The sequence below is a fragment of the Tachysurus vachellii genome, chromosome 15, assembly GCF_030014155.1.
Source record: "Tachysurus vachellii isolate PV-2020 chromosome 15, HZAU_Pvac_v1, whole genome shotgun sequence".
In the NCBI taxonomy this organism is placed as follows: Eukaryota; Metazoa; Chordata; class Actinopteri; order Siluriformes; family Bagridae; genus Tachysurus; species Tachysurus vachellii.
The window spans coordinates 17,020,341-17,048,255 of record NC_083474.1 but is presented as its reverse complement, the minus strand read 5'-3'; the positions used below and the strand labels follow the sequence as shown (position 1 = coordinate 17,048,255).

The 27,915-nt window shown below is 37.5% G+C and overlaps 1 protein-coding gene across 1 annotated transcript in view; it reads left to right on the top strand.

Annotated features, from left to right (window-relative positions):
- clstn2b (calsyntenin 2b) overlaps positions 1-27,915 on the top strand; it is a 202,137-nt gene that overhangs the window by 13,434 nt on the left and 160,788 nt on the right. The gene's annotated exons all lie outside the window — the stretch shown is intronic.

Below are 27,915 nucleotides of genomic sequence, written 5' to 3'. Positions count from 1 at the left end.
TCACAGATTTTCCATATGATTTAGGTCAAAGCTTTGTGATGGCCACTACAGTACTTTCACTTTGTTGTCTTTAAACCATTTTACAGCTTTGGAGGTGTAGTCCTGTGTAAGATAGTTGTAGTTGAAGACCCAGCTTGAATTTTTGAAAACTAATAATTGATAATAATTGAATTTTCTGGCTGATGTTCACTTCAAGGTTTTCCAGATAATCCTCCTTCCTTATGATGCCTTCTACAGTACTTTCCAAAGTGTGCCAATCCGTTTTCAACCAAAACACCCCAAAATATAATGCTACCACCCCAATGCTTCACTTTTTCTCCATATATAATGCTGATCTTTATGTCTAAAAAGTTATTTTTTTTTAGCTTTCATGATTTATCTTTCACCTGCAAACTTCAAGCTGGCTTTTTTATGTCTTAGAACAAAAACTACTGTACTTTATTTGATTCACAGTCTTTCAGACCATGGTGATGTAAGACTCTGTTAATACTGGATACTTTGGTACCTGATAGTTTGGCACATCCTTTGATGCCTCCAGGACTTTCACCATTTTCTTTGTTGTTGTCTTGAGGTGCAGATGAATATTTCAGAACAAAGTTTCCTCAACACTTGACATTTATTTGAGCAATGCAGTGCCTGCGCTGTCAAGTTCATTACATTTACATACATTTGTTTGTACTGATGCTTGTGGTACCTTCAGTATTAACTTGTAGAGAGCTATATTTTTTGTCTTTAATAAAATAAATTGGGGTTAATGAGATAATATGCTTAATTCAATGTCATGCATGATTATGTAGATTGAATAACGTTTTAGGCAAAATTACATCGTTGCTTTAAAAGATTTAAATAAATAATATTTTTCAGAAGACACACTGTTGTATTTTACTTTCAGTGGAGAACATGTTTAGCTGGATATTTTCATTTTGTATTAAGTAAGCTTTTGAGACATTATCTATACTTTCACTTAAATCTTATTAATTAGGTGTTTTTTTTTCAACCAAATATTGCATGTACATGTTAGATATGCAGCACTATAACAAAAAACAATAATAATAAATAAACACAACAAATAAATAAATAAATAAATAAATAAATAAATAAATAATAATAATAATAATAATAATAATAATAATAATAATAAGAAGAAGAAGAAGAAGAAGAAGAAGAAGAAGAAGAAGAAGAAGAAGAAGAAGAAGAATTATTTTAAAAAAGGAAAAGAAAAGAAAAACAAACTGGAAATAAACTGGCACTGTAAATTCATGAGTACTGACTTCACTTCTGAAGGGTCAGATGTTATTTTATTATAGACTCTAACCTGGGACACCCCCCCCCCTTAACCTTTTTTTTGCACATTAATTACATCAGAAACACAACATTTATCTAAAGATACATATAGAAGACCACAAATTAGCATAACTAAAAATGAGCTGAAAACCAGTCATTATACAAATATGTTTTAGGTTTAGACAATGATGGGACTGTGGGTTTTGCATATAAACAGACTGATCCTGGAATTTATGGAATTTATTTGCACATATTATAGGTTTGTTGTGGGTGTACAAAATTGGACCTATGCAGAAATCAGATTCCAAGTAGGCCAGCGTTTGATGTGGTGTGTTCATAATTATGTCCACCCACCTGTACTGTTCATCCTCAGATCAATTGGATATTTGCTTTCTGGAGGATACAGAAGAACTCATCATGACAGCAGAAATCAGTGGTCAGATATCTGCACTCATTAACAATAGCGAATTATGAAACAATGCTTCCATTACTGCAAAAGATGAGATGTCGATGAGTGGATGTAAGTATTAGGAGAGCTCCATATAAATGATTATGGACTAAAAAGGAAGTGCACAATAATCTTATCTAAAAAAAATATTGTTCAGTAAGGCTGGGCGATAAAACGATAATGATATGTATCGCGATAGACACGTGATCGATATCAATAAAAAATGTGTTCGATAAAACGTTCAATATTTTTTATTCTTCGTTGGAAGAAAACAGAGGTTGCGAAGCAAGTTTGGTTGCATTAACTAATGCACTCACTCTCTGGAAACCTAGAAACTTAGGGATATTATAAGTCTGACCGTAGTCAGACCAATGTCGTCTGCAAATTATGCAAGACCATCGAAGATTTCTTACTTTTTTTTCATTTTCCACCTTAAATGTTGAGATAATTGTGTTCATTGTGACTTTAGATTTATGTTTACATTGTAATTATTTGAGTTTTCCTGGTTGTTGACATTTCTGTCTTAATAACTGAGGGGATTACGATCAGAGGAGGGTTAAGTTTAAAATAAAAATGTTTAAATGTAATATATTTTTCTCCTGGTCCTTATTTTAAATGGGTCATAAAAAATATCAATAATTATCGATACAGACCGATATGAAACAATGATATCGTGATACAGTTTTCAGCCATACCGCCCAGCCCTATGGTTCAGGTGATTTTTTTCAAGAACATTAAGTATCCCTCTTGGTTTTCTATTCATGTTAGGTTGCATGACTTGATCCTCAGTACATATGGGAATAAAATAAGGCCAGTGTAAATCCACACCAATTAAGTTTAGATCAAGTCCTGTCAGATGGAGAGCTGCACATCATAAGGCATAACTAATTAAGTGTGAATGACATTTTAACCTTATCATACTGCAATGAACATGTCTTGCTAGATCACAGATGACTGCAAGCTATGTGGCTGAGTTTATGCACATGGAATGTTTAGTTACAGCAAATGTTTCAGTTTTTATTGCTCTTTAATATTTATTTCATATCGTCATTATCTTTTTTGTGTTCATAGCAAAATTTGCAGTGAGCCTAAAAAATCTATTCACACTTATCCATATCATCAGAGAAACATAACATCCAAACCTGCAAATCATGTATTCTAAACAGAATAAGCGACAATATACACCATGTTAATTTTTTTCCATTAGAAGGTTTCACAGGACGTCTTTTTGAGACTAGGTGGTTTAGATGTCATACGTTCATGTGAGCAAACGATCAGATATGATACTTGTGGGCCAAAGAAATACTAGTAGTTTTTTTTTTTTATATTCATGAAATAAAGGTAGCTGACAACATTGCAAAAAGTAAAAATACTGTATATGCCAGTGTTAAACTTGAGGGTTATTGCTGAGGTTGACCTCTTAAAGCCACAATTTACATACCATGCTGACACTGATGCCATTTCCACATCTGGGCTTTAGCAGTTTTATCCAGTGTTTTTACATATACATACTTGACCCCCAAACAGACATAAATAAAGATAGTTGTGTTATGTTACTCCTCAGTATTCCCTATCACTCTCCTGTCATCCTTGATTCAGGATTAAGAGACCCAAGACTCACTTCACAATCTGCTCATACTCAACATCCATACCAAACACACAGTAATGACTTTGCTCTTCTACACCTGTCGACTGTAATGATGTACAACCCCACTCTCTGATGTCCCTCACAAGAAAATGGGTTTCATTTTGAGTCTGCTTTTCAAATGCCTCTAACTGAGCACAAAAACATTCCATGAGTTCATGTTTGATCTAGCTTCTCATACCTGGATGAGTCAAGCCAGAAGTTCAGGGTTTGTGGGTTAGGGGTTAGGTTTATTGGAGAAGGTTCAATGCCACTCCTTGGACTTTAGGTTCTGCATTGAGGACTATTTCTTGGTTCCTCTCAATGTTTTTTCTTCATATTATCTCAGCGAGTCTTTTCTTGCAATGGTCAGGTCTGGCTTGCTCATAGGCATCAAAAAATACTCAACAATTCTGTGCCACTCACAAGAATATATATTTTTTCTTTCTTGGTTTCAATGTACCTCTGCATATACTGCATAACAAAAAGTCCATAAAATGATGTTAGACTTAATCTAGCTTCTCATGCTAGATAGAATAGGTAGAATTAAACCAAATGTCCAGGGACTGTGGGTTTGGTGGTTAGGCTTATGGGAGAAGGTTAAGTGCCATCAGTTTGTTGAATTCATTGAACAAATGCTAAAAAAGGAATAATGCGTTTCCTGAAAACAAATCTGTCTTTTTAAGCTAATGTCCAGTACCAATAACCAGACAGGAGTTAAACAAAGCATAGAATTATTGGATATTTACTTTTTTGAAAAATTGCAAGTGCAGGTTATATGATGCTTCTCTTTGTCAGCATCTCGTTGAGAATGGTGAGACGTGTCATTTTTGAAGCACTAACTGTAACCTTGAAGAGTTTATTCTTGTTGGTGGCTGGGAGCATTGTGCAGAGACAGGCTGAATAGTACATTAGAACATGTTTTATTATACATACACATAGACACGAACTGGATTGCTCTCGATGTGTGGGCTTCACTTCTGAATATCATGCCTGAGCTGTGGCATAATCAAGGTTAAAGTTAAAGGCAGCTACTGTATGGAAATGTCGTAGGAATGACAGGAAACAGAGTGAAACAAGAATTAGCAAACAAATATATGGACCTACTTATCATGGTGTGCATGTAAAGACAGGTGAAAGTAAAGCAGGGGCTGTCTAAATTATGCAGTCGGAGCTAATGAGTGAAATCCATTTTACCCGTTCGCAGTTCTTGGGTGAGGGGAAGAATAATTTGGCTCTGAAATGCAGGCATGCTGCCATGCCTGCAAGCAAGTGTGAATACTTTGGAACTCAGCTATCAGTTAATTCAGGTGCTAATGGTGATATAATTGGTGGCAGATCTGCTGCCAGAACACTTGGCCATTCCATGTGAAATGATATATTTCATACAAGTTGGTAGTTACAGTTATTGTGTGTTTAGAGAAATGATCTAAATGTGAGGTGATGTATAATAGGATGGCTAACCTTTAAAGGACTGTATATTGTGTGACCATCACCTGGCATTTTTCACAGGTTGTATTCATTAGTTCAAAAACTTGCTCATTATTTACACATGCATGCTAGCAGCCAGATATAACAGACAATTGGATGGACAGCGATTTTTAAATTTTCCTTGTCTTTCCTTGTTTCAGTCATACTTGACTGAAAACACACTCTGTCCTTCGTTCTCTACCCTTGTCTGTATACTGTACATCTTATGAGTTCTAACCGCACTGCTCAGCAAACCGAAATGATTGAGAGCCTATTTTTAATTAGGATTAACTACACTCATGAGCATTAATCCTGTAGTACCTTTTATTACTGCACTACGTCTAGGTTCTGTAATCTCTGCACATTGGAGTAGCAACAGTGAAGCAGTGCTTAAGGTTCTGAGTGACTGAGCAGAAGGTTGTAACCCTAACCCTAACCCCCGTCTGCTCCTGGGGTCGGGATCAGACACAGTGATCTGACTCTAACTTCCTAACAAGCTTGGATATGTGAAGAAAATATTTCAGTGTACTGTATAGGGCATTTTACATTTGAAATAGCTACCATTTGAAAATTGATACCTGGGTTATCTTGTTTTGTTCTTGTCATACTTTACCCAGGGTTAACAATTAATCCTGGATTTTCCTAATCTGACATTTCAGACAGTACATACAGTATATAAACCCTGGTTTAACATTCTTGTTTGTACATTTCTGGTCTCAACAACCTTGACTGAATAAATATATTGTGCGACGGATTACATAACAGCTCATCTAGTGGCTTCACATGTTTGGGCCCAAATCCTTTTTAAAACTTGTTAGGTAGTTGACCAGGTATTTATCTATATTATTTTACCTTGAATTCTGCAACTACTGTGTACACACCACATGGTGCTTCTGTGACTGTACAAAGTATGTGATGAGGCACGCGTTGCACAATTGAGCGTCTCATGCATCTAAACATAATGTTCTAAAACTGCACCTTTTTACACTGTACATGTTTGGCACCACTAAATTTCTAAATTACGACTGGGACATGGGTAGCTCAAGTCGTTAAGGCTCTGGGATGTTGATTGGAAGGTCAGAATTCAAGCCCCAGCACCGCCAAGCTGCCACTGTTGGACCTCTGAGCAAGCCCCATAACCAACTCTCCTTATGTGTATGTGTGCCAGTGAAGACAATCTTTTAATGAGCCCCAATACAATAAAATGTTTAGATTTGTGTATCTATTTACACCAGCAAAACTCTACTGTAACCTATTTTGAATGTAAATCACCACTATAATTAGATCTAATAAAAATTGGACTGAGACGAAACCCTGGTTCTAGTTTAAAATCCTTTACCTCAATCCTTTAACTTCTGCTGTATACAAAACTACTCATAATTATAAAATATACATGTTTACCAAATGATAATTAGCAAAATAGTTGTGTTTTTTGTGCTCTGTGCTCACTCACTCTCACTCATTTTCTACCGCTTATCCGAACTATTCTCGGGTCACAGGGAGCCTGTGCCTATCGTCATCGGGCATCAAGGCAGGATACACCCTGGACGGAGTGCCAACCCATTGCAGGGCACACACACACTCTCATTCACTCACGCAATCACACACTACGGACAATTTTCCAGAGATGCCAATCAACATACCATGTATGTCTTTGGACCGGGGGAGGAAACCGGAGTACCCGGAGGAAACCCCCGAGGCACGGGGAGAACATGCAAACTCCACACACACAAGGCGGAGGCGGGAATCGAACCCCAACCCTGGAGGTGTGAAGCGAACGTGTTAACCACTAAGCCACCGTGCCCCCCGTGGTTAGTTATGTATATATAAATATAATTGCGACAGAACAAGCTACAGATTTACCGTGAACGTAATGTTTTACTGTATTCTGACATTCAGCAGATTCAGATTCAGTTTCAATTTGCAGCCACTTCATTTTGTTTTGCTGCTGTGGTTTGTTACGAAAGTGCCCAAGCAGAAAAAGCAGAAAAATGCTAAATACAAGAGAAGGATAATTTGAGTCGCTGCTTTTACTGTACAGTACAGCCTAATTGGATTTGGTTACAAATGACTAAATTGAGAGACAGAGCTTGTTTGAAATAAATGTTCCATTTCCCATTGTCTCAATCAATGAAGCAACATTTCCTGTTTATGTTGCATTATGTTTCTGTTTGACTGCTAATGGTGAAATCTGAAGCTTTTGCTGTAGCATCACTTTAAGCAGAACTACTTGTGACGTGTGTAGTATTTACAACATTACAACACAACATACGGTGCTGGCTTTAAATTCATGTCTCTCACACTCTAGTTTGGTGAAGGATTGAATTTTCATCCTGACTTACGATTCAAATTACATGCGTCTAATGTTCAGTGATGTTCTATAATCTGAATTCTACTAGTTTTCTAATATTTATTTGAAATTTCAAATATCAAATGTTCTATTCGAAAGGAGTCACAGTCACTTTATTTACATAAGAGGATTCTACAGGAAATTCTTCTTCTTAATATGACTTCTTCATATCACATTTCTGATAACTTCAGATAGGATTTCAAGTAACTTTAAATTAGATTTTGGATGAATTTAGATTAGATTCCTGATAATTTCAGATTAGATTTCTCATACCATTAGGTTAGTTTTTGGATGAATTTAGATTAGATTCCTGATAACTTTAGATTAGATTGATAATAACTTTAGATTAGTTTCCTGATAACTTCAGATTAGATTTTTGATACCTTTAGGTTACATTTCTGATAACTTTAGATTAGATTCCTGATAACTTTACATTAGATTCCTGATAAATTTAGATTAGATTCCTGATAGCTTCAGATTAAATTCCTAATAACTTTAGATTAGATTCCTGATAACTTCAGATTAAATTTATGATAAATGTAGGTTAGATTTTATGATAACTTTAGATTAGATTCCTGAAAACTTTAGAATCCTGAAACCTTCAGATGAGATTTTTTATAACTTCAAATCAGATTTCTGATAAGATTAGATTAGATTTCTGATTATGTTGATATTTCTCTGGAACCCATGGATGTCTTTAGGAAGTTGATAACAGTCTATTAGTCATATATTATGTTTTCTTTATAAAGTAATCATATCACACTTACAAATACAATTGTATAAAGGTGCTTTTTCATTGATTTAAATTTGCACTAATCCATCTTTTGACATTAAACAACTTGTATGCTAGATAGAAAAAATATCAACCCCATACTGTATATCAGCTAATTAGCAGCAATGAATTTGTTTTTGCATTGAACTTTTACCACTGAACCTGTGAGATTCCCATGGGCTTGCCATTTTTGTCTGTCTCATTTATCTGTAAGTATTTTATAGGCATTTTGGTCAATAAATGTTAAAGACATGTTTTGGAGCAACATACAGTATATAGATATTGTGTCAGTAGAAAAAGCTAGTTAATTGACTCATTTACTCCCTACCCATTTGACTCATTAGCAGTCTAATTATGAAGTTGCCCTTTACGTGCAGCAACACTGTCAAACTCAGCTACACCTTTCCAAGAGACTGGCAATGCAACACAAATATATCATCGAGCAATACTTTAAAAATAACATAGCTAATTTTATTACAGAATCATACAACAGTTGTATTATATATGCATTTCTCAGTAACCTACAATCCCTCAGTAAACAAGAATAAACCCTTATGATCACTTCATGCTTTACTGACATGCATTGCCAATTACATGCTTTATTGACATTCATTTTCATTATAAAACCAAGAATAAATGAATAAAATGAGTTGAAATCTCAGGTTAGTTTGCCAAAACAGTAAGCATACCTCTACAAACAGATATTAAACAGACTTAGCTGTAACTAAGCGGATGATGAACGCTGCTGAAATGAAAGGCTAATCTGGACTAATCTTCGTTGCTTTGGATTTAGGCTGTTAGAGGAATGAAAACCTGGAGTGGACACACAGCTAAGCTACTTTTTTTTTATGCATCACCTCTGAAAAATTCTCAGCTTTTTAGTTATTATTTTGCCAAGCTGAAGGTTGAAGCTATGATAAGAGGGTGATGAAAATGGAACTTAATTGGTTACTGTGCGGGATAAAAAAACACCAGACACAAAAAAATACTGTTTACCCAAAAAGTCTTTCTAATCAATCTATCTATCTATCTATCTATCTATCTATCTATCTATCTATCTATCTATCTATCTATCTATCTAAGTAGTATATTATTAATGAACACTAACTAACGTAAATAAAAAAATTACAAATGGGTTTAATTTAAACACTGTATTGCACTCAAGTGCGCTCAAATTGATGAGAATTATGTGATATCAGCCTAAGAAAAAAAGATAGCAGTCTGCTTGAAAAGCACCCACTTTTGTACCCATATGAAAGGTTGTCTTTTATATGAGCAAATGACTGTAATATACCTTTAAAGCTTAAATATGACCGCTGAAGTTCAATTATTACTTTCATTGATGGGAAGCTGCATGATTTATATTTCTTAGCTATTCAATCTTTGGAATTGATTTTGCAGTGTTTTAAAAAGTCAGTGTGAGTTAAATGGACAGATCTATATGAAGTCAGTGGAAAATAAGTCAGCGAAATCAGCCTAAAACTGATATCAGTATCTAAATTCGATACTGATAATATCCATGCCCAAGTCTTATGAACTACATTTAAATTTAAATGCAACATAATGTATGGCATTGCCTATGTTAAAATACTCTAAAATTTAGCAAATATCTTTAAATGTACATATTTTACAAAAGTTTGTGAAGTGTTTATAGTTGGTTTGTATTGTTATATATCGTCGCTGTCAGGCGGAATCCTCGTATCTTCAAAACCGTTATTTTTCAGGAAATTAAAAAAACGCCGTACCTTATCTGCATTGCACAGGGTTTAGTCCGCGTTGCAGTGGATTGTCTTGCGCTAAATTCCTGTCCTCAGACGAGCACCAGAACTAGCGGGGGTCAAGATTTTTTTTTCTTTGAGCCCAGTGTTTTGAAGACATTTACCTCAGAAGACGTGTTGTTCGTTCTTCTTGAGGAGAAATATGCCACGAATCTCTCCCGCAGAGTGAAGAAGAGGTGGACAGTTGAAGTGTCCAATGGAGTTATGAGATTTGTGCTCAAGCTTTTTTCAAGACTTTAGATTGGTTAATAACTTGTAAAAATAACAGACCCACATGGGGACTGACCAATAGCATCGATATGTGAAAAAATATGAAATTGACCAAATTTGGACATACAAGGTTTCCGCCCGACACCGACGATATGTTCTACAGTCTGGGAAAACCAATCATATGCTGTCTGGATTCTGAGAGACTTGGAACTGTTGGAACTCTGGGAAAATTTAAATATATTCCAATGTTTTTTCATTTTTTATTTGCTATCCTCCAGCAAAGATAATTTTTTTAGTTTTTTTCTGTTTTCTCTTTTGGACTAAAACTGACTTTTACTTGCAAAAGTCAGTTTAAGGGAAGTTGTGGCCTAATGGTTAGAGAGTCTGACTCTCAACCTTAAGGTTGTGGGTTCAAGTCTCAGGCCGGCCACGACTGAGGTGCTCTTGAGCAAGGCACCGGACCCCACCAACTTCTCCCGGGGCGCCGCAGCATAAATGGCTGCCCACTGATCCGCATGTGTGTTCACGGTGTGTGTGTTCACTGCTGTGTGTGTGCACTTTGGATGGGTTAAACGCAGAGAACAAATTCTGAGTATGGGTCACCATACAGTACAGTACTTAGCTGTATGTCACGTCACTTCACTTCACTTCAAAGCACTTTGTCTGGGTTTGGGATATGTGAAATAGAAAAACATACATCATATGGTTAAATGATTATGGATACCTGACCATGCTTGTATGCATGAAAGCTCCTGTTCCAGCATGACAGTTCAATTCACTTCACTTCAATTCAATTCAATTCAATTTATTGGTATAGCGCTTTTAACAATTCACATTGTCTCAAAGCAGCTTTACAGAAGTATAGAAACAGAATAAAAAATGTTAAAGTTTAAAATTAACTTACTATTTATCTCTAACGTCTATTCTTAATGAGCAGTCCAAGGGCAATGGTGGTGAGGAAAAACGCCCTGAGATGATATGAGGAAGAAACCTTGAGAAGAACCAGACTCAGAATCGAACCTCATACTCATTTGAGTGACACTGGACAGGAAATAATGTACATAAATCTAAATAATGTCCTTTCTACAACAGTATTTAAGCGGATTTAAGCAACCAAGAGCTCCTGAGGTACTAATGGTTCAGCGCACATTCCCAGTTCAACACAGACCCAACAACAATGATCGCTGGTGAAGACCAGACCATAATTCCTCTGTGCACAAGGCTAGCACCTTGAAGACATGGTTTGTCAAAGTTAGAGTCAAACCACTCAAGTGTCATAAAATACTGCCGTGATCTCAACCCCACTGGACACCTTTGGGACATGCTAGAACTATGACTGGACCCCATGCACTATACCCGGTCTCACTACTGCTCATGTGGCTGAATGAACACAAAACCCCATAGCCACACTCCAATATCTAGAAGAAAGCCTTCCCAGAGGAGTGGAAGCTATTATAATAGCAAAGAGAAAACAAATATAAATGTCAGGATCCAGCCCGGACTTTTGGCCATGTGCGTTTGTTTATGTTCTGTGTTCATGTGTCTGCCCGCCCTTGTCTCTTCCTCCCCGCCTCTGCACACCTGTTCCTTATGTGTTTAATTGTTATGTGTATTTATCCGTGCCACGTTGCCTATGGCGCCGCAGAATCCTTGTCGTCTCTTGTTGCGTCTTGTGTCGTCTCTTGTCACGTCTATTGTCTTGTCCCTGTTTTGTGTCTTTTATTTAATAAACCCGTTTATTTTATGCTATCCTGCATTTAGGTCTGTTTTTATCCCCGCATCGCTGACAGAATGATTCCATGCAAACTCAAACCCAGCAGGATAGCTTATAGCCTGGACCGGCTTATTGGGAGCATACTTTTTAAATCCTGGACTGTTCTTCCAGTCTGCCTGTTTTTCCCCTGGACTTTTTCCGTTTATCAGTGACATCGCTCCGCATTTTCTCCGGTGAGGGACGCTGCTCCGCTTCCCGTTTTTCTGCGAAAGACGTCGTCTCACTTCTGTTCCACGGAGGATGTCACAAGCCCGGTTTTGTCTTTTTTTTTTGTCGGGGTTCTGCGGCATCGCCCTGCACCTGTTCCGGTAGGAGACGTTGCCTCACTTCTGTTCCATGGGGGGTGTTGCAGGCCCGTGGTGGAGGATTTTTCCTGCCCTCCCTCCCTCCCTCCCTCCCTCCCTCCCATTCTGGTGATGTGTCAGGGGTTGTGCTCGGCCCTTCTGCTTGGCTGTGGATGTTGCTCGGCCCTTCTGCTCGCTGTGGACGTCGCTCGGCCGTTCTGCTTGGCTGTGAATGTCACTCGGCCCTTCTGCTTGGCTGTGGAGGTTGCTCGACCCTTCTACTCAGCTGTCGACGTCGCTCGGGCCCTCTTTGGCTGCGCCGCCGTGTGCCTTGCTCCCCCATCTTCCTCGCCGTGTGCCTTGCTCCCCCCACCTGCCTCGCCGTGTGCCTTGCTCCCCCCACCTGCCTCGCCGTGCACCTTGCTCCCCCCTCCTGGATCTTGTCGGGATCATGGTCCCCTCAGATATGGTTTGATATGGGATTGGCGCGTTGGGAGCCGCGCCTCGAGGGGGGGTACTGTCAGGATCCAGCTTGGAATTTTGCCCATGTTTATGTTCTGTGTTCACGTGTCTGCCCCACCCTTGTCTCTTCCTCCCCGCCTCTGCTCACCTATTCCTTATGTGTTTAATTGTCTTGTGTATTTAGCCTATGGCAGTGCGGAATCCTTGTTGCCTTTGTCACATCTCTTGTCATGTCTTTTGTGTTCGTGTTCCAGTTTTGTTTATTTTAAATAATAAACCTGTTTATTTTTACACTATCCTGCATTTGGGTCTGCCTTCATCCCCGTGTGCTGACAAAATGTCCTTTCAAAGCTAAATTTTCTACATTGAAGAAATTTGATGTCCCGGGCATTCTTAGGCCACCACACAAATACTATCCTAAAATAATTATTAGCCAATTTTAATGATGCATAACATCATCTATTCATTCCTTGTCTCTCTGGTAGTGCACATTAATAACAGTATCATGACCCCAGTGTTATGAGTTTCTATCTGGGTTAAGAATAAATGGGAAATGTAGAATACTAACTAACACACAATATGAATGTATTATTGTGATGTATGCCAAATGCCAAGCTGGCAACCTGTAGAAGAGTATGAAGCAACTCGGATCTGTAGGAAAACAAGACACCTGGCAACACTGGTGATATTTGTTTAACTGTTAGCTATTTTTTTAATTAATTTGTTTGCACTTATGCATGTATTTAAAACTTAATTCTAAATTGATAATATGAAATAATCTACTTCTAACTTGTTGTATTTTGTAAGTTGTATTTTGATGACAGGACAAAGAATTGTAGAGAATAATCATATTTTCGTAAAGTCCATTTAAATAAATCTCATCTACGAAATGGACTGTTAGCAATTTCTGGTACTAATGATTGGTTCTGATTTACTAAAATATTGAAGTGTGTCATTTGGATAAATTGTTTTTTTAGTTAGTATTGACTTGAAATTGACTAAGTGCAAAGTAGGGAGTGGAAACTGTATGTAAGTGACTGTTAACTGTCCTTAATAGCTTCCGCTAGTTCAGATCAGAAGATTAATATACACTGAACATTAGTTAAAGAAAATATGAATGTAAAAAAATATAATCATCAGGGTGTGTATTCTTCATGAGGTTAATTTAAATGACCCCAGCTTTGTTTAAATGCTACAGAGTACAGCAGGAATCCTAAAGCCCAGAAATAAATTAGCATTTTACTTCCTGTTCCATTGTCACAAAATCAGTGTATTATTTATATATATATATATATATATATATATATATATATATATATATATATATATATATATATATATATAAAATATATATATTTTTTTTACTTTTTAAAAATATTTTTAAGTTACTTTTAATCTTAATTTTTTTAATCTAAATGTTTTTAATATATTTACATGTCTTGAAAATTTTTTATAAATTTATACAGTTTATTAAGTTTTGAGATATATATCACTCATCACTCACCACAACAAAAGATAAACATGGAGGTGTTTATGTTTTTCCCCCCACTTTGTAGCTCGAGTTCAGAGCAAAACGCTGCAGATTGCATATTCATCATCAAGGTCAACAGCCAAGACATCATTTAGCGCTTATTAAGACAGCCGCCGTAATATCACGGCCTGTAGTATTTTCCGTATGTACCCAGGTTAAAGATGTAGATCACAAGAGTTAACCTCATAATACTTAGCTCACGATACAGTTTGTACAGAGTATCATCATTTTAGTGACTCAGCTTTGTGTGTTTTATCAGAATTGTTCATTTAATCAGAGCTAGGCTGCACAAACCAGTATATTATACTCAGTGCAGTGCACTTAGATGTAGGGCATAGACCAGCACCGGAAACAAAGTGAGTCAGGGAGATCGACATCCTCCTGCAGGCTATTTAAAATGTAAAATGGCTGGTGGAATAGTTCTGTTGAGCAGTGTTGTGGCATTTTCTGTAATAGGAAGAACCCCAATGGGATCCAAGTGCATCGATTTTCATTTAAGAGTGTGTTTTGCCTACAGTAATTGCCCTGCACTAATGTGTTAGTGTGCAGTAAACGGCTCCATTAGCATGGGCGGGAAATGAGCGCAAGTATCCTTCTCTATCAACTATCGGCTTATTCCTATCAGGATGCGGGGCAATGTTTAATAGGAAAGCTCACACCAGCATTGGGCAAGCTTGTGTTTGTGTGTGTGAGTGAAGGGAGGGAGGGAGAGAGGGAGGGCAGATGGGGGCAAATAGGGCTTCTGTGATGCCTCTGTTCATGTCCGTGATTGAAATTCAAGCCACAGTCCTGTGCAGTCTCCTTTCATCTTCACTTTGTACTGTCGCAAGCATACACACAGCACACTCACTCAGACACACACACACACACACACACACACAACAACAACAGTGACTTCAGCAGAGAGAAGACCCTAACAATGCTGCTGTTCTAAATCAGGGTGACAAGTTTGTCAAGGTGTGTCCTCGATCTAACAGGAGAGGAAGGACATCTGATTAAACATTCGCTCAAAAGACAATTAGTGAAGGTGTTTAATAATGCAGCTGAAAGCAGGAACATTTAGCAAATCTTTCAAATAAACTGCACATTAAGACACTTCTTTTTTTGAACACAGAATAAAGGATTTTACTAAGGGTGTGTTCGCTTTTGTACTTTTTTCTGTTCTTTTGTGCAGAAAGCAGCTAACTGCACCTTGTTAGTGTGATAATATTTCAAACCGAATGAAGCCAATTCTACAGTCAGCACAATGTGTAAGACGACACAAGACTACTCTCTTCTATTTTTTGCTTTTTAATTTTGCTTTAATGGAACTCTAAGCGTTTTGATGTGATTGATGTGCTATGGCTAAGTAGTGTAGTGACAAAGGAATTCCTTCTGCTGCTATTTATGCTTTTTTTTTAAGGTTAAAAATGAAATATAGTCTTGCACTGTGGTGTAGTGAGTGGGAAGGGAAACTCATTTCTGCTGATATGTGAAACAGATATATTACACAGCTTCTTCAGGTTTTTACTGCATGTTAATATCACTCAATTTATTGAATTTATTGACTTTTTATATGTTGGAAATCATGGGAAAGATTTTTTTTTCTATCTGAATATGCTTTGTAATAGCAAACGATTCTGACTTATTATTCTTATAAATAATATACTATACCTTATGCTATACTATACTATATTATATACTTATAAATTATTAGTTATTATTTTATGAATGTGAGGAATAGAAAAAATGTACTTATTTCTCAGCATTGTGTAAAGGAAGTGTGTTCTAGTTGCACGTCACGTCTCTAATCTAGCCTCTGTTTCGGATTCTACTGACATGCCGATAAAAACTCCCCAAGGCTGATAGACAACCCGTTCTCCATCTAAAGAAAACTGGTCATTGAGTTAGAAAGAGGATTTTCAATGATGGACATGAGCTTCCATGCTGCGTGCTTACGTTTTCATAATCTACCATTACAGCATAACCAAGTTGTCCACTGAAATGCTGTTATAGAAGTTCTACTTTCTTAAACAGTGTAACACTATATGAAGATTCACTATTTTGTTAATGTATTGCTTTGTTTTGGTTGGTGTGGATTTATGCAGCACTGAAGCTGGAAGTTTAATTAGTGAGAAATTTCCAGAAATTACACCATAGACAGCTATTCATTTTACAGCATAAAGAAGGATGACCTGTTTCCTGGCCAGATTTACTCTCAAATATGTACTGTATTATTACTCACACTACCAAGTGGAACATTTCTGAAGAAATTTTAATAAAAAAAAAACATCTTTGGATATACAAGATTTCATCATACATGTGTTGACAAAAATAAATACAAAAATCACTTGGATGCTTCCAAATATTTGGCCTTGAGTGTACTTTAAAGATAAGAACATCACTTGTGTGTGTGTGTGTGTGTGTGTGCATGTAAAGGAAGGGTTCAATAAATTTATGTTGGATGTAGGTGTACTTTTGCATTTTAAGTATATACTGAAATTTTTGCTCCCACACTACATGTAATCTTTTTAGGTACAGCACAGATCCTTCACTTCAATTACAACAGTAATGTTAACAAGGTACTGCGTGATTGAATGGATTCTTTTCTGTGGTGTACATCTGTCAGGTCCTCACCTCCCTGCAGCTAAGCCTGTTACACACTATACTGCAGCCTGCATCCAGCCTGGAAGAGTTGAGTAAAAGAGCTGTCACTGTCTGTGAAACCTCTTTCACTGATCTATGAGCAAAATCGAACTCTAAAGCAGCCTACTTTATACGATCCAGGCAATAAAATCTCCCAAACACTTATTATGCTTTAATAATAAACCATGAAGGCAAACTAAACTATAGTATACATAAGATAGATTTAAGGACTAGATGAAGTACAATTAATTATTTAGTTGCTTTTTTGTAATAAAGTTATGCATAAACCAACCAGAGGGTTAGGGTTAGGGTTAGGGTTTAGGGGTTAGGTTAGGGTTAAGGCTTTTTTTCCAAAAAAAAAAAAAAAAAAAGCATAGGTGTGTTGGTTTCCAGTGTTGTGCTAGTTACTAAGAAATAGTAACTAGTTACAGTTACTAGTTACTTCATTCAAAAAGTAACTCAATTAACGTGTTACTGTTAAAAGTACCTTTTTAGTTACTTTTTTAAAGAACGATCTTTAATGTTCCCATTAATGCCCTTTTATGCGTTATGGTCTATACAAACACAAAACTGTTTGTTGATCTGTCCCTGGCTAACAGTCCGGTTAAAATCTAGTCGCTGTTGTTTGGCTGGAGGGGCTTGACTCACTTCGAGTGTGTCCACCGACACCGGGTTAGCGTCTAGCTTCGTCGAGGCATGTAGTTTCTACCTCCAGATTGGAGTTACTGTTTATCGCAGTAGATAGGACCTTTGAACCAGAAAGACACAGCTTACATTTGACTAAAAGTTTTTTGTCTTTATGCTCAACGAAAGTGAAATATTGAGCATATTTCCACTTTGAGAAACTCGTCTTGCTCTCACCTTGACTCGTCATTACTGCCGCACATACTTAAATAAACAGAAATACGCCCACAGTGCAGCGTCTCCGTGCTTACAGGTTGGCATCCACCAATCCTACAATGCGTCGCTGCTGTAAACAGGTTCGGCTGTAGGCTACACTTCAGCCAGAATTAATTAATTTAAAAAAGTAACGGACAAACGCACCATATGGTAACGCTAACTGAGTTACTTTATTTAAAAAGAGTATTAGTTACTGTCAAAAGTAACTGCGTTACTGCCCAACACTGTTGGTATCACAGGAAGGTGTAACATAGTTATACGAGGCAGGACATTTACATTTACGGCATTTGGCAGGCACCGTTATCCAGAACAACGTACAAATATGTGGTGAAGAATCTAGCAATGAAAACAACAATACTGGTTCACTAGAACACAGACTAAGGATACTTTGTCAGGAGGAATTATAGTATGCAAATGAAAAATAAGTGCAAGTTTAAGTATTTCAAGAGGAGGTAGAGGTAGGTTTTCTTCCGTCGTTTGAAGACAGTCACTGGCATCTAGGGGAAGATCATTCTGCCACTGAGGTGCCAGAACAGAGAAGCATCTTGCTGTTTAAATATCTAAAGCCCTGAGAGATGGTGGGACCAGTCAAGCAGTGCTAGTAGATCAGAGGGAGTGAGGTGCAGTGCGAGGAACGATAAGAGCTTTGAGTGCTAGTCAGGTCTGGGTTGTGTGGGAGAACTTTAGGAGGTTGAAAACAAATCACACAGGAGACAATTATAAAGACTCAATGGACATTGTTTAACAATCCTTTTTTAAAGATGTGTGTAAAAGAGTTGTGTGTAAATAAATGCCAGTAACTAAAAACATAAATGTCCAAGAGCATGAACAGCTGATTCATATGCAGTGATGCCCATAAACTACAGAGAAGTTCAAAAACACAGACAGCTGTGAGCATGAAACAATCAATCAGGTTAAAGCCTGAAAGTGGAAATTGGAAATCTTAATTCTTTTATTATTAAATACATACAAAACAAGTACAAAAACCTCCATCATCCAGCATTTCTTTATGACTATGTGCACACAGAGCAAGCTGTTTATATGCCTCCATTTCTTTTGTCATAATTAGAAGAATAGTTTAATATATCTTGTTATGTGTTAGTGTTGGCCCACCTTTTTTAAAAAAATGTTTTATATATTCTTAAATTAATATCGTTAATATAAAAATGGGGGGGCACGGTGGCTTAGTGGTTAGCACGTTCGCTTCACACCTCCAGGGTCGGGGTTCGATTCCCGCCTCCACCTTGTGTGTGTGGAGTTTGCATGTTCTCCCCATGCCTCAGGGGTTTCCTCCGGGTACTCCGGTTTCCTCCCCCGGTCCAAAGACATGCATGGTAGGTTGATTGGCATCTCTGGAAAATTGTCCGTAGTGTGAGATTGTGTGAGTGAATGAGAGTGTGTGTGTGTGCCCTGTGATGGGTTGGCACTCCATCCAGGGTGTATCCTGCCTTGATGCCCGATGACGCCTGAGATCGCCACAGGCTCCCCGTGACCCGATGTAGTTCGGATAAGCAGTAGAAAATGAATGATTGAATGAATATAAAAATGACATTTCACAAAATGCTATTGGTAGAACTTCTGAGGGTTTGGTGTTGTTAGATTTCAAAGCTCTTCTATAAATCACTCTGGATAAATGTGGCTATAAATATAAATGTAATAAAAATTAGCAATTTATACTAGATAATGTATTGTTTTTTTTTTTTTATATATATAAAACTGCAGTTATCCATGCAAATTATATGATGTGAAGTCGATCAATTCGAGGTTTACATTAGGTTTATTTCTTATAAATAAAATTTACACACACTCAGGAGAACAAGTAGGATGGCTTAATCCATTCAGATTCAGATTAATAAATAAGGCATAATGTGTGTTTTTATAATTATGTTTTAGGTTTGTAGACAAAGCTCAGATTTTTTCAAAATTGTAAAAACAAAAATGAGAACAATGCTAAGACTTATTTTGGCAGAAATAAACAAAATAATCAAGGTGAGACATGGAACAGGTAAACACATTAAGGTAAGTGAGCCAATACCAGATGGGGTCAGAGATGAAGTAGAGCAGAAATAAGAGTTCATGATCAAAACCAAGAAACAAAACAACAAGAAAACTTTACTCGTTGAACATGCAACCACATCTTCCTCTGAGATGGGGATGTTTTATTGTGACCTTGTCACCTTACAGCTCCAAGTTGATCATATATTCCTTACGGGCCTGAGAGGTTTTTTAGAGAAAAACCTAAACATTATGAAAACAAAACAAGTCTAGGACAACCTTCTGAAAAATCAGGGTTTGTTTGAACATCCCACAGAACATCATTAATCTCATTATTAAAAATACAGAGAATGTAGTACATCACCTTTCTGCCTACCTTACTCACTCAGTTACTCAACCACTCTCTCATTCACTCAACCACCCATTCACTCACTCACTCACTCACTCACTCACTCACTCACTCAACTACGTACTCATTCAACCACTCATTCATTCATTCAACCACCAACAAAGCTATTAACTCACTCACTCAACCATTCACTCTACTACTTACTCATTCAACCACTCCTTCATTCATTCAACCACCAACAATGCTATTAACTCAATTACTCAACCACTCACTCATTCATTCAACCACCCACAAACCCATTAACTCACTCACTCACTCACTCACTCACACACTCAGTCAACCACTCACACACTCACTCACTCAACCACTCATTCATTCAACCACCCACAAACCCTTTAACTCACTCACTCACTCACTCACTCACACACTCACTCACTCACTCACTCACTCACTCACTCAACCACTCACACACTCACTCACTCAACCACTCATTCATTCAACCACCCACAAACCCATTAACTCACTCACTCATTCACTCACTCACTCAGTCAACCATTCACACACTCACTCACTCAACCACTCATTCATTCAACTACCAACAAACCCATTAACTCACTTGCTCACTCTTACTCACTCACCTACCCAACCATTCACTTAATTACACACACCCACTCACTCACTCACTCACTCACTCACTCACTCACTCACTCACTCACTCACCCACTCACTTACTCACTCACTCACTCACTCTTACTTCCATACTTACTCATTTACCCATTTTACATATCTTTAGCTCAATCTATTAACACCATAATTGAATTTCTATTTCGTTCATCCTAAAAACTTTATGCAAAGTTTTATGTAGTGATAATAATATTAGCTTTCTGTACTAGAGAAGAGGGTTTAATTATTTAGAGAAAAACCATAAACATTATGAAAACTAAGCAAGTCTAGGACAACCTTTTAAAAAATCAGGGTTTGTTTTTTCATTATTAAAAATACAGAGAATGTAGTACGTCACCTTTCTGCCTAGTGAAAGCTGTTTACCAAAATCATGTAAAGAGGCAATTATTCAGAGAAATAAACATATTTAAATCAAGGTAAGTTTGTTCTTTCAGCACATTGATGGAATTTATGTAAATATACAGCATATTATATTTGTATAATATGCATATATATAATTGTATACGTGGCCAATTGTATAAGTCATGACAACCTGAAGTATGAACATGACCAGAAAACACAATATAAAGTATTGTGTTTCATCAGACAGTTAAATCTGATGTGTTAAAAGTGATGCGTAACGTTAACCAATTAGCAAACTGTAATTATGCTCACCGGTTTCACACTCTGTTAAGTTTAATTAACCGAACAAGCCCAGTTTGTGATTTTGAATAAATCCAGAGAATTGTGCAGCACTAGAGGATAGTGTTAGTGTAAAGTGTTTACGATATTATGGAGCTTTTGAAACCTTTTTAGCATGTTTTACTCTATGTTTCAGTGTCTGAGCTCAAAGCACTTTGGTTTCTTTTCCTCAGAAGCGGTAAGAGGCTATTGGCATCAAAGGTACTTGGAGTAGATGACAGTATATTCCTGTAGTGATGACATATAATGAGCGATTTGGCAGCTTTAAAGGATCATATATCACTGACAGAGGGAGAGTGATGGAGCTAGAGAGTGTACAGTATCTGTAAATTATGGGCTTGTTATTCCAAATGACATTCATATTTCCACCACCATTAATGTGATGTGTTTTATTTTTAGACATGCAGACCCTTGTGAGCAGAACTTATATCTCACTACTGCTAATCCCTGTTTTGTGTCTCTTATTTTTTTCTTACTAGATCAATAACTCAATAACTCACTCACTCACTCTCACTCACTCACTCACTCACTCACTCACTCACTCACACTCTCAAACGCTCCCTCAACCACTCACTCACTTACTCACTCAGTTAATCAACCACTCACTCACTCACTCACTCACTCACTCACTCACTCACTCACTCAACTACTTTTTCATTCAACCACTTACTCATTCACTCAACCACCAACAAACCCATTAACTCACTCACTCACTCACTCACTCACTCAGTTACTTAACCACTCACTCATTCACTCAACCACCCATTCACTCACTCACTCACTCACTCACTCACTCACTCACTCACTCACTCACTCACTCAACCATTCACTCAAATACTTACTCATTCAACCACTCATTCAGTCATTCAACCACAAACAAAGCTATTACTCAACTCAACTCTCTTACTCAACCACTCACTCATTCATTCAACCACCCACAAACCCATTAACTCATTCACTCACTCAGTCAACCACTCAAACACTCACTCACTCAACCACTCATTCAATCGACCACCAACAAACTCATTAACTCACTTGCTCACTCTTACTCACTCACCTACCCAACCATTCACTTAATCACACACACCCACTCACTCACTCATCCACTTACTTACTCACTTACACACCCACTCACTCCCTCACACACTCACACACTCACTCACCCACCCACTCACTCACTCACTCACTCACTCACTCTTACTTCCATACTTACTCATTTACCCATTTCACATATCTTTAGCTCAATCTATTAACACCATAATTGAATTTCTATTTCATTCATCCTAAAAACTTCATGCAAAGTTTTGTGCAGTGATAATAATATTAGCTTTCTGTACTAGAGACGGTTTAATTATCACCTCATAAATGTTAATGGAAAAGTCTGGATATCTAGCAACTAAGGACCTGGGGTCAAAAATGAAACCATGTGTTTTAGCAGTGATAAGTTTAAAGAGAAACCATCAATCTTTAGCTTTATGTTACAAATACATGATAAAAGGAAGTGCTGCTGGGAAGATAATAGATATTGTACTAACATACATCTTGGTATTGCAGTGAATACTGAGATTTATGGTGTCATATAACATGACTCAAGGGTAGCATGTAAATAATGAATAGTACAGGGCCAAGGACAGATCCCTGGAGAACACCTTGAGCAAGAATAGCAGTGGCAGCTCTGTGTTTGCCAATTGCAAACATATAGGATTTGATTCAGGCAAAAGCCATGTCAGTAACACCAAAGAGTCCCCATGTTGACTTAAAAAAAGAAATAAACCTCCTGAAAATCTGCTATTTCATCAAGCAAGCAAAGGCACCCCAGAATGCGCTTCAACTCCTCATCTCCTGCCCTTTGGCTCTCCAACTGTACTAGTGCCTTCTTGCTCAGTGTGTATAATATTTGTATTTTATGGCATCTGGAGGACTTGCAGAGAAAGTAGGCATACTTGGATTACAGTTTTGATAATGCTGAATGGGGTCTTGCCCCTGGTTGCTCCACAATCACAATGGAAAGGTCCAATTGGCTGAGCTTTATCCAGCTACAGTGTAGAGGATTTCAAGAGCTTCATCACTCTTGAGAAAAAAACTTCGAGTCAGTACCAGCCATTTATGAATATTTTACCAGCACTTTAGAGTGTTCATTAGGAAACTAGGCTAGACCTGTACATCACTGAGACTTTCATGTGTGCTTTTTTGCACTCATAAGCAAAGCTATGCATTTATTTCTAGCTATGCAAATAATAAATCATTAAAGTGTGTGCTGTTTTAGGACAATAATCAACAACAAAGTGGTGCGATGCAGTCTGAGATTATTTTCCAGTAACACCAGTTTTAATTTCAAAGTTAACACACCTTTATTAATTAAGGAACAATGTTTCATAGCTTTTATCCATTTATAGTTACATTTCATGTTGTAAACATCCAGAGTTCTTTTGTCGTTTGTTATAGATGACTGTTATAAAATGCTGAAACTGTAGCACCTTCCACAATGCTGAATAAATCTATCCTCATGTAAGGCCTCACTAATATTAAATATACTATTATCACTTTAAGACATGCAAGTTTCGAATAAGTTTCCCTTTCATGCCATCATTCACATCTGTTTATCTGTCACTGATTTCTTACCCAACTGTGGAACTCATCTGTTCTGTGTTAAAACCTTAGGGGCTTTTTACACCTGGTCACTTCATGCATGTTCTGTGATCGGATACCTAATCGATGGTAAAAAGACCAGGTCTAAATGCCCTCCGAAACGTTTTCGAGACGGATATAAATCCGATCGTTCAAACCACTTCAGGAGGTGGTCTGGGACGCATTTCAGATGAAACTGGACAGGTGTAAATGAATGTGGTTGTTCAAGCCACATACGTCAGTTCTATACTCCTCCTAAACGGAAGTACGTCAATCACAAGTGATCTTTCACCCAGGTGTCTCGTTGGGTCTTAAAATGCGCTGCTGCTGCCGCCAGCGAAAATGCAGCAAACAGTAAATGCTGTTTTTTTGTAGGATAACCATCGTAACAGGTTTTTTCGTCTTCTTTTTGCTTTTATTCTGAAAACCGCATACACCAAAGCGTGTTCCATTTCACTTACCCTGGAAATGAGGTAAAATATATCTGCATTTTGGGGGGGAGTAGAAAGATCGGATTGATATCGGATTTGCCAAGGCGCATTTATGTGGCCTAATGTAAATGGAACAGTTTTAACAAATCAGATAGCTATCGGATCAGAGAAAACACATGAAGTGACCAGGTGTAAAAAGGCCCTTTGTTGCTTCAGTGTATTGTCACAAATTCTTGCTTTCACTGGATTTCCTGATTTAGATTTTTTCGTGTATGGACATATTGTTGTTTGATGTCTGCCTGTGTTTTGACTCCTGCTAAAACAAGCAAATATTCATCCTTTAGCAATATCTGGGGTATGTTACAGTACAATTACTGATGAGTTGAGTACATTTTTCAGAACATAAAAGCTGGTGTTGTAGATGTTGACTTTAAAGTTTTAGCTATGAACACGCTATCACTATTCCAGTGCTTAAAGGTGAAATAAGGTTAAAAAAAAAAGCGGTTCTCTGTAAGCCCCTGCTATGTGTGGGTATCTAAGTGCATTACATATCAGCGCTATTAGCTTGACCTTGCTGCTCCCTCAGGAGTTTTCTTTGATCAGTAATCATTACAAACCAACCAGCCATCTACCCTTCAATCATTCTCACTTCTGCACTGTGTGGATTCTAGATTACACTCCATCCAAACACACACACACTCCTACATATATACATATCCATTGTCAAAGAGGTATGTGAATCTGGTGTAATTTCACAGTAAGATTGACTGCGAGAAATTCGATTCACCACAGCTGTAGAAACACACAACAACCTTGAACGAAAGTCTTCACTACTTGACTACTTGAACAGTATCATTTGCATTGTTTTTTTTTTTGTTTTTTTTTGTGCAGGTCAAATATTCAGTGACCACTAAACAGCAACCCAATTTAAGTTCATAAGCTCTACGTCCGTAGCCTCGTTTACAATCTGTGTGTTTTGTTATTTTGGTTTGTGTTTCCTTGTGTGTTTGTTCCTTGTACTCTTTGAATAAAAATCTGCGTCTGCACCTGCGTCTTCATTTACCAATGGTGACACTCCGAGACCGAGTAGAACGACGAGACGTACCATCCGTTCGACTATGCTATTATGGAGGTAGGGAGGGATGGATGGATGGAGGGAGGGAGGGAGGGTTTGTATACTCTTTCTCCCCTCTGAATTACAGAGACACTAGTCAATCACGGGCACATGCAATGCAGAAGTGGGTAGTGAGTAGATAGGATTTTTCTCGCAGTGTGTTTTACGCTGTTCCATGGTGTTGCCCGAGCAGCAGTTTGAAAGAAAACGATGGCTTGCTTCACGTGAAATGTGAAATATTTTGCTCTGCCTGGTTGGAAGCTGTTGTGCGATATGACTTAACTGGAGTGTGGGAAATTGGTTAGAGGAAATTAGGGAGAAAATCTGGGGCAAACAAACAAACAAACAAACAAACACCTGAAAATATGAAACTGTGATGTAAAGTAACCCCTCCTTTTTGTCATTTGGGTTTGGAATGAAATATGAAATGAAAATAATGGCTTTGCAAATGGAGCAGATTAATCGTTAATTTAATGATCTTACATTGAAATTCTACCATTAGACATAAATCATATTTCACAGACCTTAATTTAAAACAAATAAGATTTGGTTTTGTATGAGTGGATTTGTTTATGGTGTAATGCAATATTTTTATTTTAATGCTCTCTCTCTCTCTCTCTCTCTCTCTCTCTCTCTCTCTCTCTCTCTCATACACACACACACACACACACACACACACACACACACACACTCACACACACGTCCTTACTGTCAGTAATTAAAGCTTAGGTACTAAGCCCTTACATTTGCCCCTCTGATGATTCATTAATCTGGAGGTGAACCCTTTAGGATATAAATAAAACAGGAGGCAGTGGGCGAGAGAGGTAGAGAGATAAAGAGACACATTGAAGAGAGGGAGAGTGAGTGAGATGGAAAGCTTGCCAGCAGGAATAAGAGACTATCTCAGACATGTGTTCTTCATTTCTTTCCATCTTCCTTTCTCCCTTCTTTTCCTCTTTGTTTTCACACATCTTAGCGTTATTCCATTTTGCTCATTTAAGCATTTCTGAATTTTTTTGCATGTCAGAGAGATTCTACAAGAGGCTCTGAATAATTCATACAGTGAAGACCACGTGTCTAGAAGTGTTTCTAGACTTGCGATTTCATTAACACCTTTTGGTTTTTTAATGTGTAATAGATTCGTCTACGTTCAACCCCGTTCTTAAACAATGAAGAGGAATTTAGCAAGTGTGTGAGCGAGTTCACTTATTTTTTAATACGTACAGTACTGGGAATACCCCTGGCATATATACAGTTCTGAAAAAGGCAGGTTTTCTTGAATTTTTTTGCATATACCCAAATCACACACACACACACACACACACACACACACAAAAACAGCTAAAAATTGCAATCAAAAGATTTTATTCAAATGACACAACATTGCAGCATGCTGGCAGTTGAGGCATGACACAAATTATGCACACTCATTTGGGATATCATTTGAGGAAATACAAGGATCGTATTCATTATCCAAGGGGGAGATCAATAACCGTTAGCAGCATCAAACAACAGGAAATCATAAAAATCATAATCAATAATGATAAGGCAGGGGGAATCAATGGTGAAATACATGAATGCAATCAACAAGACTTTGCAAAGATACAACAGGGAATAAATAGACAAATTAACACCAGACCAGATAAACATAATTCATCAAACATCCAGGGGTGAAAAAGGACTAAAATCAAAGCACAGGATGATGCAAATCATATAAAAGCTCTAGTATCTCTAGACATGAGGTAAATATCAGTCATCTGTAAAATATCATCTGATGCATCTAGTAAAATGTCTTTTAAGTGTGAACCCATGACCAGGTTAAAGAGTAATTACGACAAAGCCATGTACAATGCTTTTGTTGAAATAAATGTGTATTTTCTAGTAGGACAACAACAAATTTTGTATTTTGTGTATTTGTCCTGTAGTGTTTCATATTGTCTGTTTGCACTGTCTTTTTGTCTCGCACTGTTCACACATGATGCACTTTATGTGGCTTGAACAACTACTTTAAGTCCTTAGCTTTGTGTTGTTTTATATAGCTTAATATCATTTTATGTAGCATTATGGTCCTGGAGAAACAATGTCTCATTTCACTATGTACCGCTTTAGCTATATGGTTGAAATGTGAATAAAAGCTTCTTGACTTGATAAAATATGTTCTTTGCAACGACAAGCCGACCTGGTTATCTGATCAGAAATGAATTTTGCGGTCATGACTGCTGCTTTATTTTAAAGCTATTTTTGTATGCCATGCCTGTTGCATCAAGCATAATCCCATGTGTGTATTTGCTTGCATGCTAATTTTATTAGGGTATGTTTAAGCCATCATTGTTTTACCTCTCTTACAGTCACCTGGATATGAAACCCACTAAGCTGCTTGAGGTGTCACACTTTACTTAACAGCACAAGAAACTCTGACCTGATGTTAAAATGCAGAACCCATTTAAATTTGATGGGTTTCACCCTACGCTGTGCAAACGCTCACAGCAAATCTTTTCTATAGCCTCTCCCAAATACCCAT